At 31.5% G+C, this 11,522-nt stretch overlaps 1 long non-coding RNA gene across 1 annotated transcript; it reads right to left on the bottom strand.

Moving 5' to 3' along the window:
* Nucleotides 1-1,787: 1,787 nt before the first annotated feature.
* Nucleotides 1,788-2,944, bottom strand: LOC111408208. The gene is made up of 2 exons (XR_002705296.1): nucleotides 2,360-2,944; nucleotides 1,788-2,184 (listed from the first exon to the last, which is right to left on the bottom strand). It is a non-coding gene; the product is annotated as an uncharacterized LOC111408208 (long non-coding RNA).
* Between the last annotated feature and the right edge of the window lie 8,578 nt (nucleotides 2,945-11,522).

The following is an 11,522-nucleotide window of genomic DNA, read 5'->3' as shown; positions in this document are numbered from 1 at the left end:
AAACGTGTTCTTCTAAATTATAAAATGAATCAAAGTATATTCAATTAAAACTTCATCATCTTCCAATATTAAAATTTCATCTTCCAAAGGTATCTTTTAATGATGTGGTCTTCTACACATTCTAATACCACTGGAAGATTGCAAATTATATTATGTTCAACTGAAAATGATTACAACTTTGTTCAAATAGGTTGTCAATAAAACACTTCATGTCCAATCCGATCCAATCCACTCCTTTACATATAGTTAGGACTATCACGTTTGAGTGATCTTATGAGATTGGTTATTTTATTTTATTTTTTTATTTTTTTGATCGGTATATATATATAAGCTTGGTTATTTTATTTATAAGCTAAATGTGATTCATTGCGCTTGTAACAACCTTAAGATTACACTATGCAGCCATCCGTGGTTTTCGTCGTTCACGTGAAATATTAATCAACATAAAATAATTTGGATTAGCAGAAAATATAAGTATTGATCAACATATTAAGTTTCTCTATTGAGCTGAACTTTTCTCCTTCTCCACCATTTAAGCTTAATCGAAATTCTAATGCTCTAATTATTTTCAAATGCATTGTGCTTGAAATGGTTTCTCCTTGTAACTAAGAACAGTAAAGGGCCTTGAAGTTTGGGCTGAGGTGGGAGAATAGAATCTACTTTAAAGTACAGTCTGAGCGCAATACCTCTTTCTCTTTTTACTGCTTTTTAGACAAAGCTGATTTATAGGGAGAATGTTCTGGTTAGTGCAAAATATGGCTGGGGAGTTGTTGGGGTAGGGTTTGTGATCATATTTTAGGGAGATTAAGAGATTGAATTATTGCCAAATCCAATTGGTCTGTGGATATCTCCAAAGCAATCTCTTCTCTTTATGTCAGAACCCCAACTGTCCTTTATGACCTACATTGACCGTATAATATACCCTACCAACCAACCAAAACAAAAGATGAAAATAACTATGAACCTATATGAATAAATATTATATAGTAAGAGAGGGAGATCATATCTTAAAAGTTTTAACGATACATCAAAATAAAAAAATAAATAAAAAAACGAAAAAAAAAAAAAAAGAAGAAGTGCTAGCTAGGTTCATGAATCCGATTCATTCTCCAGAAAAACCATAATTTCTCATTGCATCTCTCTCGTACCACACAACTATTTTCTTGTGTTAATGCTTGCAATATTTTGACATCAAGTCTATGCTGCAAGAGACCACAATCTTATTTCATTTCTTAGTAAAAGAGATTCCCTAGCCACAGAAAGCTGCAATCACTATGACAAATCCTTTCGCTCACTTATTCCTTTCTCATATCAGTTGCTCAAGCGCTGCCCATACATGCAGAACACAAAAACACTTGTTTACTTGCTAAGCCCCATTCCAAATTCTATGCAAATAAGCCTAAAACTCCCATCAATAATGCTACGGTGTCATAATTTTTGACATAATGTCACACGGTATTTCATCATTGAATTGTTTTAAGCATGGTCAATTTTTTCATCAATTCATTTGTTGTCACCTCAGATTATGTCACTGAATGTGTTAAATTTCTTAGTGACAAAATCCAAACCCCTATGCACATCAACGATCTATTCTCTCTCCACATTAACCTGGAAAGTCATGACCACATGACTAGGATCACCCTGGTCCCATTTTTTATGTAGCATATAGCAGTACTACATCATAGCCCTATATATGTATATATATTCATCTTAGATGCACATCTTTCCATACCATTTCAGCAAAAAGAATATAAAATAATAATTCCCTTTGGCTTCTTTTATCAATATAAATAAACAGTAATTATATTAATTTTTCGATCAACGTTAATACTACATGTATTATGTAAACAAAGTTGACACAAGTCACAACAATGCAATTTTTTTTATTTAAGAAAGTGGGTGTCAAGATTCTAATACTACAGTGGTTTCTATCAAAAATGATGTACTGTAAAGTAATCTAGCAAAGTTTGTAACTTTCATGTTGTCTGTTTATAGAGAATGTGGATGCCCTTATCGGAATATGAACAACATATAATTCTACAGGTTGCACAGGCTCCTTGTTCCACGTGAAGTGATTTGACACTAGTCTCTTGTAAAACTGTCGTGTAATTCTATGTCTGATGGAATCATTTCCCATAAGCATATTTCACTTTCATTCTTACGTCTCTAGTTCATTTTCTGCAGCTGTCATATGATTGTTATCAAACAAAAAATTTCAGAATTTATTAGGTAAAATGTGGAAAGAATATCAAGCAATTACTTGAATTCAATAAAATTTAATCATCTTCCAAGAATATAAAATAAGATTGTAGAAAAGACATACAACTGTGATAAAGAACGGCCTAGAGAATAGAGTTACCGTGTATACGATATGTGAATATGCTTGGCTCCTCATACGCCATCCGCGGAGGGCCATCGGTTCATCGGTGGGCTCTGCAAATGGCATACAGGGAGCCAGGCATATACGTATACTTGGACATCCACACTATACATAAATCCTACATATATACCTGCTGAAATGTTTACAATCTTATGAAAACCTAGTTATTGTGTCCATGCGATATGCAATTTTCATCACATAGAATGGCTACCAAGGTGAAGCGAGAAATTAATAGGGTTTTTCTTGGTACATATATTTGAGGATTCATGAAAGAGGAAGAGGTTTGGAGGATCAAAATTGGGTCAAATTAAAGAAGAAAGAAAAGCCTATAACCCATTTAATCCTTTTAAAAAGAAGCATCAAACCCTTTTGAAATCGCACAAACCAAGAAAGGGTATGGAAAGAATTAGGTTTGTGGGTTTGAAGCTGTATACAAGGGTGCCACTAAATATAGAAGTACATAGTGAGAAAGATGGAGGTGGGGGGTTTGGTGGGTTGAGGTTGGGGGGAAATCGGGTTGTAAAGCAAAGGTTGCTTTTCTCTTCTGAAGCTCCTTTGTCTTGGAGTGTTTCGACCTGGATTCCTCATGAAACTCTCTTCTTTATCTTTAGATTAATTAAAGAAAAGTGGGGGAAAAAAACAGATAAAGACCATTACCATATATAATTCTAATCACCTTTATCTTTTCTTGCGTTCTGTTTCTTTCTTTCTTTAATATAACCAACCATAAACAAAGGTAGTAGTTTTACTTTACTGATATACCTTTTGTTGCTTTCTAGTTTCTTGAGATTCAAATTCTTCACCAGTTTCTAGACTTCAAAATAAACATTTGCTGCACTGTGTACAACTAACTTCATCTATAGTACCTTCAGCTAACCACCCAATATTTTACATAAAAAGAATAAAGACTATATGAGGTATTAAGCTTTATAATAGTGGCTTTTCTATCTTAATTAACCACCAAATATCCAAAAATATGTTTAGAATTTTGAATATAGAGTTTGATAAAAGGAAATTAAACCCATGTGAATGAAGTGATTGTTACAGAGCAGATCAAAGCTGTCCAAGTTGACCTACTAAAGGAGATGGAACCATTCCTATAATCGAAACGTCAGGTCACTGTAGTAAAATGTACAAAATTTTACCTGACTAAAGGACGGCTAATCAAAACTTTACTTATTGATACCAAATTAATTTCTTGTCATTTCGGATAATAATAATAATCTCTTTGGTATCATTAACCATGCAAATATAAGTTAAAATATATATTATCTATTATAACATGTAATACTATGCAATAATATGGGCTAAAATTGTATAAGTGGTTAGCAGATTCTCTCTAGCTGATTTCAAATATATTGCCTCATATGAGGATAACAGTAATCAAGACTTTAGTATGATGTGTGTAGCCTTATTTGGTCTTCCTTTGAATGGTCAATATCTTACAAGAATCTTTTGAACTGTCAATAAATGTTCACCAATAGAATTCAAGCTAGGATTCATAGTAATACATCAAGCCAGTCAGGTAATATGATGACTTTTGTCTATATATACCATCTTAGCCTTAGCCTTGGTGATATTATCTCCCCCTAAATAACGCCATTTTTATTGATTGATATAATCACTTTTTATTTTTGTGAAAATTGACAAGAGGAAATGATGGGTGGAGACCCACAACGTTGTGAAAGAAAACCTCATATTTATCTTGCACAAAAAGCATGTTATAACTTAATTATGAAGCATTCTTTATTTGACAAAACATTCGAACAATGTTCATTCTTTCATTGTTTGAATATTAACTTCATCAAAAAGGTCTAACAAAACTCTCCTCATAGGATCAAAAAAGTAATCCAATTGAATGAGATTGTGAAAATATAATGCAACATATCCCTTTACGTCATTGTTGTATTCAACTACGATACTGGTCCTAATATTATATTTAATGACAAATTAATAAATTTATCATTATTTTGAGTATATATGTTTTTGTTGTAGAATGTCCTTTAAGCTTCAAAGCCTTGGACAATCAATGTTTGTATTAAATTTATTTTTAGTTAGCATATAATTCTATTAACATTGAAGTAAATTTTATGAAATCTTTATTTGATTTTATGCTTATGATTAGACTTGCCAATTCTATATTAATTGAACCTAGACATGTTGGAAAGCGTTCATTTATCTTTACATCAAGTAAATTTAATCTAAATTAATTTGAATAATAATTTTACACCAATTTGGGGATTGGATAGGTAATGCAGACAAAAAAATGAGAGGTTTTTGATTACAATTAGCATTCATGTATCCCTAAATAGATGCCCTAAATTGAAATTTCAAACTTCGTTATTTGTGCACCCTTTTTGACAAAACAAAATCCTTTTTTTTTTTTTTTTCTTTTATCTAGTTTGTCATCTGGGTAATTGCTACTTTGTGATTTATTCCTCAAACAAAAATGAATAATTAATTAAAAGAAAGTTTTATATTTACTAATTTAATTATAACTTATATTTACTCCTATATATTGAGATATAATCAAAAGGTTTGTTTTATTATTTTTTCACTTAGTTTTTGGTAATCATGATCACAATTTTATTTTTTATTTTTTTTGGTTTAAAATATGGGCTTTCTGAAAGAAAGAAAATGATAGTTTGTGTAAGATCAAACACGTATACATACAACAAAAAGACATGTTACATAACTCAAATATACAGCATTCTTTATTTTACTAAAGAATTGAGAATACTTCCTTGCACAAACCTCTAATGAGATAAATAAAATTTAGGGAAACACCACCCCATTCTTCAAAACTTACAGAAATTCCCCCGAGATTCACTTCTCTTAAAAGTAAATCAAAGCTATCAGGAAATGTAAACATATATTTTCCATTTTATAACTTTATACTATTTTGAATTGTTCATTCATTATATTTAAACTATATACTTTTTACTTTATTATTATTTAACATATACATTTCATACTTTTGATTAAACAAGATTATTTTAGTTAAATGTTAGATTTTAATTTGTCATGTAGGCATACATATATAATTAATTGTATAGAAGGCTATCTTAAAATTAAACTCAAAATTAAAGTGATCTAATAAAGAATTAAATTATTGAGTTTAGGGCATCTAAATAAAGTGCGGGCCGAATTATATGTGTAGAGACCACATTTGTTTAGAATTGTACTTCATGATAGGTGAAATACTTAAGGATATATATAGGGTTATGACTCCAATTCATATGTAATTCTCATTCTTTGTGTGATCCCATTAAAAAAAATAATAATAATAAATAATAATAATAATAATTGAAGAGGAAGATCCAAACAATCAACAATCAAGATTCGAGAAGAAAGAATTCAAGAATCAAGACTTGGATCAAGAAGCAAAACTAAGAATAAGAATTAAAGAATCAAATGAGGCAAAATTCAAGATTAAAAGTGAAGAAACCAAACATAAAACGATTGCAATAGATCTTCAAGATTCAAATTTCGAAATCAAGACTTAGTAATAAAGAATAATTCTCAATGAATTAAGGGGTGTTCTTTATTTAATAATTTTTTTGGTGATTTGACATAGAGATCCTGTCAATAAAAGAATTTAGGTTTTTAGAAGTTGTAAAGGTTTAAAATTTCATAAAAAATCAACAAGTGGTATCAAAGCTAATTCATGTTACACCATTGAGATTAAAAAAAGATTTTGAAGGTTGAAATTCATACTTTGGTTTTATAAAATTTTGGAATGTGAATTTCAAGCCCTACAATTTTTTGGGCGCTGCAGAGCTAGTATTCTATTTTTAACCTTTTTTTGGGATATAAAAGAGAAAAATAAAAATAAAAATAAAATATGAAGCAATCAAAATCAAATCTTGGTATTAAAGTTTCTTTAGATTACTAATTTTCTAAAATAAATTAATTGAAACAACATGTTACCAAAGTAATCTCTCCAGTCTAAATTGATTTACTTGGAATACTAGGAAGGTTGTGCGTAGCTAATTCATATGAGTATTGATCGGACCAAAGGAAGGTTAATATTTGGCCAAATTATTTGCATACATGTGGTAATAAATGTCACAGCTATAAAGTATTCTATTATGTGAACTTTGAGTCGATTCAAAGATAGACTACACCAAGAGTGCCACTTATAAGTTGGTATTTATGTCTAAAGACTAGATATTACTGTTGTACTCGGTATGTTATGAAGGGGTTTACCATTATTTGAAATTATTGATTATCCAATATGAATTCCCATGTAAACATGTTATTTAGGTCTAAGTTCTCTATTCGATTATCCATCCACTTCTACAATATCTGCAAACCAATCAATTAAATTTCTGTACTGAACCAAAGTTTAAGGGTTTGAAAGAGAACATTTGTATCGTTCTTGGTGGCATGATCTAGACATTGCGTTAAGGACTGAACGACCTATTTTTACGAATAAGATTTTCACTAATAAAATGGAACTCGAATTAGTGGGATCATCTAAAACGCAAAAGTCTTATGATCATGAAGTATGGAATTCTAGCCACATTCATGGACGTTGTGTCTGATAAGCTAACTATTGCCAAAGAGCTTTTTTGAGAAAAATGAAAAACGATTTGCAAAAGGCAATAAGGTCAAAATTAGCATGCCTTTTGGCGAACTTAGTTTTACTAAAGTATAAGAGTAAAGAAAGCATTATGGAGTACATCATAGAGATGTCTCATCTTGCTTCAAAACTATATAATTAAAGTTTGAGCTGTCTTTATGACCTGCTCATGCATTAGTCAATTTAGGGTTAGTTACAATTGTCAAAAGTGGAAGTGGACTCTTAATGAGCTCTCATTTCATATTTTGTGCAAAAAGAAGAATGGCTAAAGCAAGATAAAACTGATATTACTCACTTGACAAGTACCTCTGACGACAAGTTAAAGAATAAGAAAATTGCATCCCCTTCGGTTGAAAAAAGTAGCAAAAGCCTAAAAGAGATGAATCATCTAATTGTTACATCTGGGACACATGAAGAGAAATTGTACTAAACACCACCCTCGATATATAAAGCCAAGCACACTTCTCACTTTGGTCTGTTCTGAGATTAATTTAATTTCAATACTTAGACATACTTAGGGGATAAATTTTGGTATCACTATTCAAATGTGCGTGTCTATGCAGGGCTGCTTAGACTGCCTAAAGCTAAATGATACTGAAAGATTCATCTATATGTGGGCAATAGTGAATCAGTTAAAGTTGAGGTTTTAAGGACTTTTATGTTAGGAAAAATTGTAGCAGCGGTCCTAAACCTTTTCAATTTTTGCAGACTTCATCCTAACCTTCAATTTGTGTCAGCGAAAGTCCTTAACCTTTCAGAAATATACATTTGGAGTCCAAATGGATGAAATCCGTCCATTTGACCGTTAGTTGACCAATAAAATTGAATTTTAACCAATTTTGACTAATTTAAAAGGGTAAAAAGGTAACTTTGCTATTTAACCCTATAAAATAATTAAAATAAATAGTCAAAACAAAATAAAAATAATAAAAGGGAAAAACTATTCATCTCCTTCCCCGCACCAAAATAAAAATAATAAAATTAATTAGAACATCCATACTCATAAAATTTGAATACAAAAATTTTGAGTTATCACGACGACACATAACTGTTGCAAACCGTTGATTATCCGTCACAAAAAATAAAATAAAAGTTCCATATTCTCAAAATTAAATCAATTGAAAATAAGTTGATAAATTTGGTAAACTCACATACTAATAAGAAATGCTGTAAGGTTTGCGCATGAAAATATTTGAGTAAATTTTTTTTCCTGTTCCTCGAGATAAATGACCAATTATAAAGAAAAGCCTTAAGTCGAAAACTAAGTGATAAGGGCTTTGTGAAATCTTCTAAGATGTTAATGGGTAAAAGGATTGGAGTTTGATGAATATATTTCCCCAAAAAATACTATTAATTCAGCAACAAAACCACTCCATGAAAAATGAACATTTGCGCCCAACCTTCCATCAAATATTCTGCTTTTTCCTGGATATTTAGGTTCAAATACCCATGGATTCACTGTTTGCTTACTAATCCTTAACTTTTCGAGGAATCTTTCATCAGTGGTTGTGAATGACTCATTTCTTTCCTCATGACAAGAATTCTCTCTCTAAATGAAATGGGGATCAATTAATTCAATAAGAAATGTCAATAAGAAATGTGCCTTTAGCAGGCCTATTATTTCCGGCATTGCAATGGCATCTTTCGGAGAGATGGTTTGCTAATAGACTGAGGGATAAATAATTCAACTCATTCGCTACCATAGTAGCAGCATGTATAAGGGCCGAAATAGGAGTTATTGCTGCTGGATTGGCCATAGGGCTTGCTTCTATTGGATCGTAATGCCAGAGGAATCATTACCGCAAGGCATAGAGGGGGAGGTTATAAGCGTCTATACTATAAAATCGATTTTTGACCCATCCACAAATAATTCGAAATACCTCGACTTTTTTAGAACAGGTCCGGCATCATTAAAGATACAAGTCTTGGTTAAGAATCCATGAATCTAGGAAATTTTGCTTGCATTGTATTATTTGAAACTCCTTATGAGTAGTCATATTTCATTGTTTAGGCAAAAAATTAAGTTAATTTCTCATAAGATGCAAAAATGAGACACGGAAATTATCCCACATTCGACCATTACTACATTCTGACCACCGAGTGTCACATTCTGATTGCTTATGCACTATTCAGTAGAGAACTTTAATTATTTTTGGAACTATAGCTGGTGGTTATTAGTAGGGTTACTTTCAGTGTTTGTTGCTTTTCCTAGTTTTTTTGCTTTAAAAGACATTGTGGGGTTTCTTGGATTAGGGACTTTTTCTTATTAAATTAATATGATTGCGAGATCCATTTCGAAAACTTAATTTTAATCTGATTGGTAATATGTGAATTCAAAAATAGTTGCAGTGTTATTGATTCTATCACGTTTCTTCAACGTCACACATGAAGTAAGAATTATGGAAAGAGTAAATAGGCTCAGTAGGGTAGGGTTGGCAATCGGGCTCATCGATTCGAGCTCACGAGCCTATATTTAAAAATAAAAAATAAAAAATAAAAATTTAAAGGCAACAACAAGCGCTTTCTTTATATTTATAAAAAAAACAAAAGAAAAAAAAAATACCAAAACCAAAACCAAAATCGAGCCTGCTTGGATCAGCTCGGCTCGGAAAAGCTCGGGTCAAGCTTAATTTTTTTGGCCAAGTTTCGGGCTCAGAAAAAAGCTCAATCATTTTAACCCAGTTGAGCCCAAGTCTCGAATTTCGGTTCGTGAGCCTGCTCGACTCGATGTTGACATTCCTAGCTCACAGAAATGGACTAGTGAATTTTATTATGTATAGTAACCAGTGACCTTTGTTCAAAGCCTTACATGCATTAATCTACTGCTCTCGATAAGATTAATTTACCTAATAAAAAGATTAGGCAACTTTGTTTGAACTCTGATTCTTGCGTTCGTTTCGTAGAACTCTTCTTCTAACTATAGTCATTTGGTCGATTTTTAATTTTGCTATATATCAAGATACTGGTTTGGTGATAGAACTTTCAACGAAATCCCTAACTTTAGTTTTTCACAATTAGATTGTTAAATTTCAATTTATTTACACTACGTCACTCGGTTGCCCTCAATATTGAACTTAATGTTCCAACCCTCCTTTCGCCCATGTTTCTAGGTAAGTAATCTAAATAATCATGTTGTGACTACAAATTTTTGATAGTCGGATGATTAGAGCTCTTGAGTACATTTCGTCGTTTGAATTATCGCAATTCTATAAACTTATTAATGGAGCTAATAGAATGACTAACATTAAAATTAAATCGAAGTTCGATTATCTGATTGAGATTTCAGTGAAAATTTAATGACCAAAAATGAAATTAACCACCCTCAAACCTATTTGATCACCCAACAATAAAACATAACTGGTTGCTCATTTATCTTTTCAATTGATTGCTCGTTCATTACTCGTTTAATTACCGTCATCCTCAACTAATGACACGTACCACATGGTGGATGAAAATCCCACATGGCACGTAATAAAATTTAAATTAGGTCAATCGAGCCAAAATCGCAAAAAATCCGTGACAATTTCATTTATAGAGTAATTATATTAGTAATGAAAATTATTGGTAGTCATCCTACGCGGCATACATATAGCGATTGGTAATTTAATGTATTAATATGGTAGGTTTTTTATTAATTTATGCAATAAATCACAAATCATCACATATATATCACGTAGGACGACTATCGACATTTTTCACTATAAATAGCATTAGTCTTTCATTTATTTGTTCAGAGTTTTTTGGTACAGTTTAAAAGGCAATTAAAATCAATTTTTTGACCGTTATTTCAATATTTCAGTCGTCATTTTAAATTCTTCTCTCACAAATAGACCCACTTTATTTTTAACGATCAAAAAATCAATTACCAAAATATCTGTAGACAAAGCACTCAATATATATAAAGCGCATTTTCTCCAACATCATTTCTTTTTCTCTTAACCCAACAGGATCCCTCATTTACTTTCATCAGCATCAAATTCTCCCTAACATGAATCCAAAGATCGAAATTCCAATTTGAATAATCAGAGTCTACCTAATCCTGAACAAAATCAAAATCTTTGGAAATAGAAGATGGAACTAATTGTAAGGGATTTGCAGTGGAGCCTCACGTCATTGGAGCAGGAAAGCAAGAAATTATAATGTTATCTAACATCGCAGTATTGGAGCAGGATGTTTGATGATCAAATAAGTTCCATAAAAGTAAGATATTATAGTGTTCTGAGACGATATCATCCTTATCGTACGAATCGCAATTTGTTTCCTTCTCCATAACTTTCTTAACAAAGGTATTATCCAATTGAAGAATCGGACAATAAGGCCCTGTTCTCTTTACCGTTTTCGGGGCGTTTTCTGTTTTCGATTTTTCAAAACGGTGAAAACGTGTTCTCTTTCCCGTTTTCGAAAACGAATTTTCGAAAACGAAAAAAAAATTTGTGAAGAAAACACAAAACGACTTTTTTGTCGTTTTGAGCGTTTTCAGTGTAAAACTTGAAAAAACTGAAAACGCGGGAAACACCGTTTTCAGTGTAAATTTTTTTTTTTTTTTTTTTTTAGGTG

This window comes from Olea europaea, chromosome 13 (genome assembly GCF_002742605.1).
Source record: "Olea europaea var. sylvestris chromosome 13, O_europaea_v1, whole genome shotgun sequence".
In the NCBI taxonomy this organism is placed as follows: domain Eukaryota; kingdom Viridiplantae; phylum Streptophyta; class Magnoliopsida; order Lamiales; family Oleaceae; genus Olea; species Olea europaea.
This window is presented reverse-complemented; position numbering and strand designations above follow the sequence as displayed.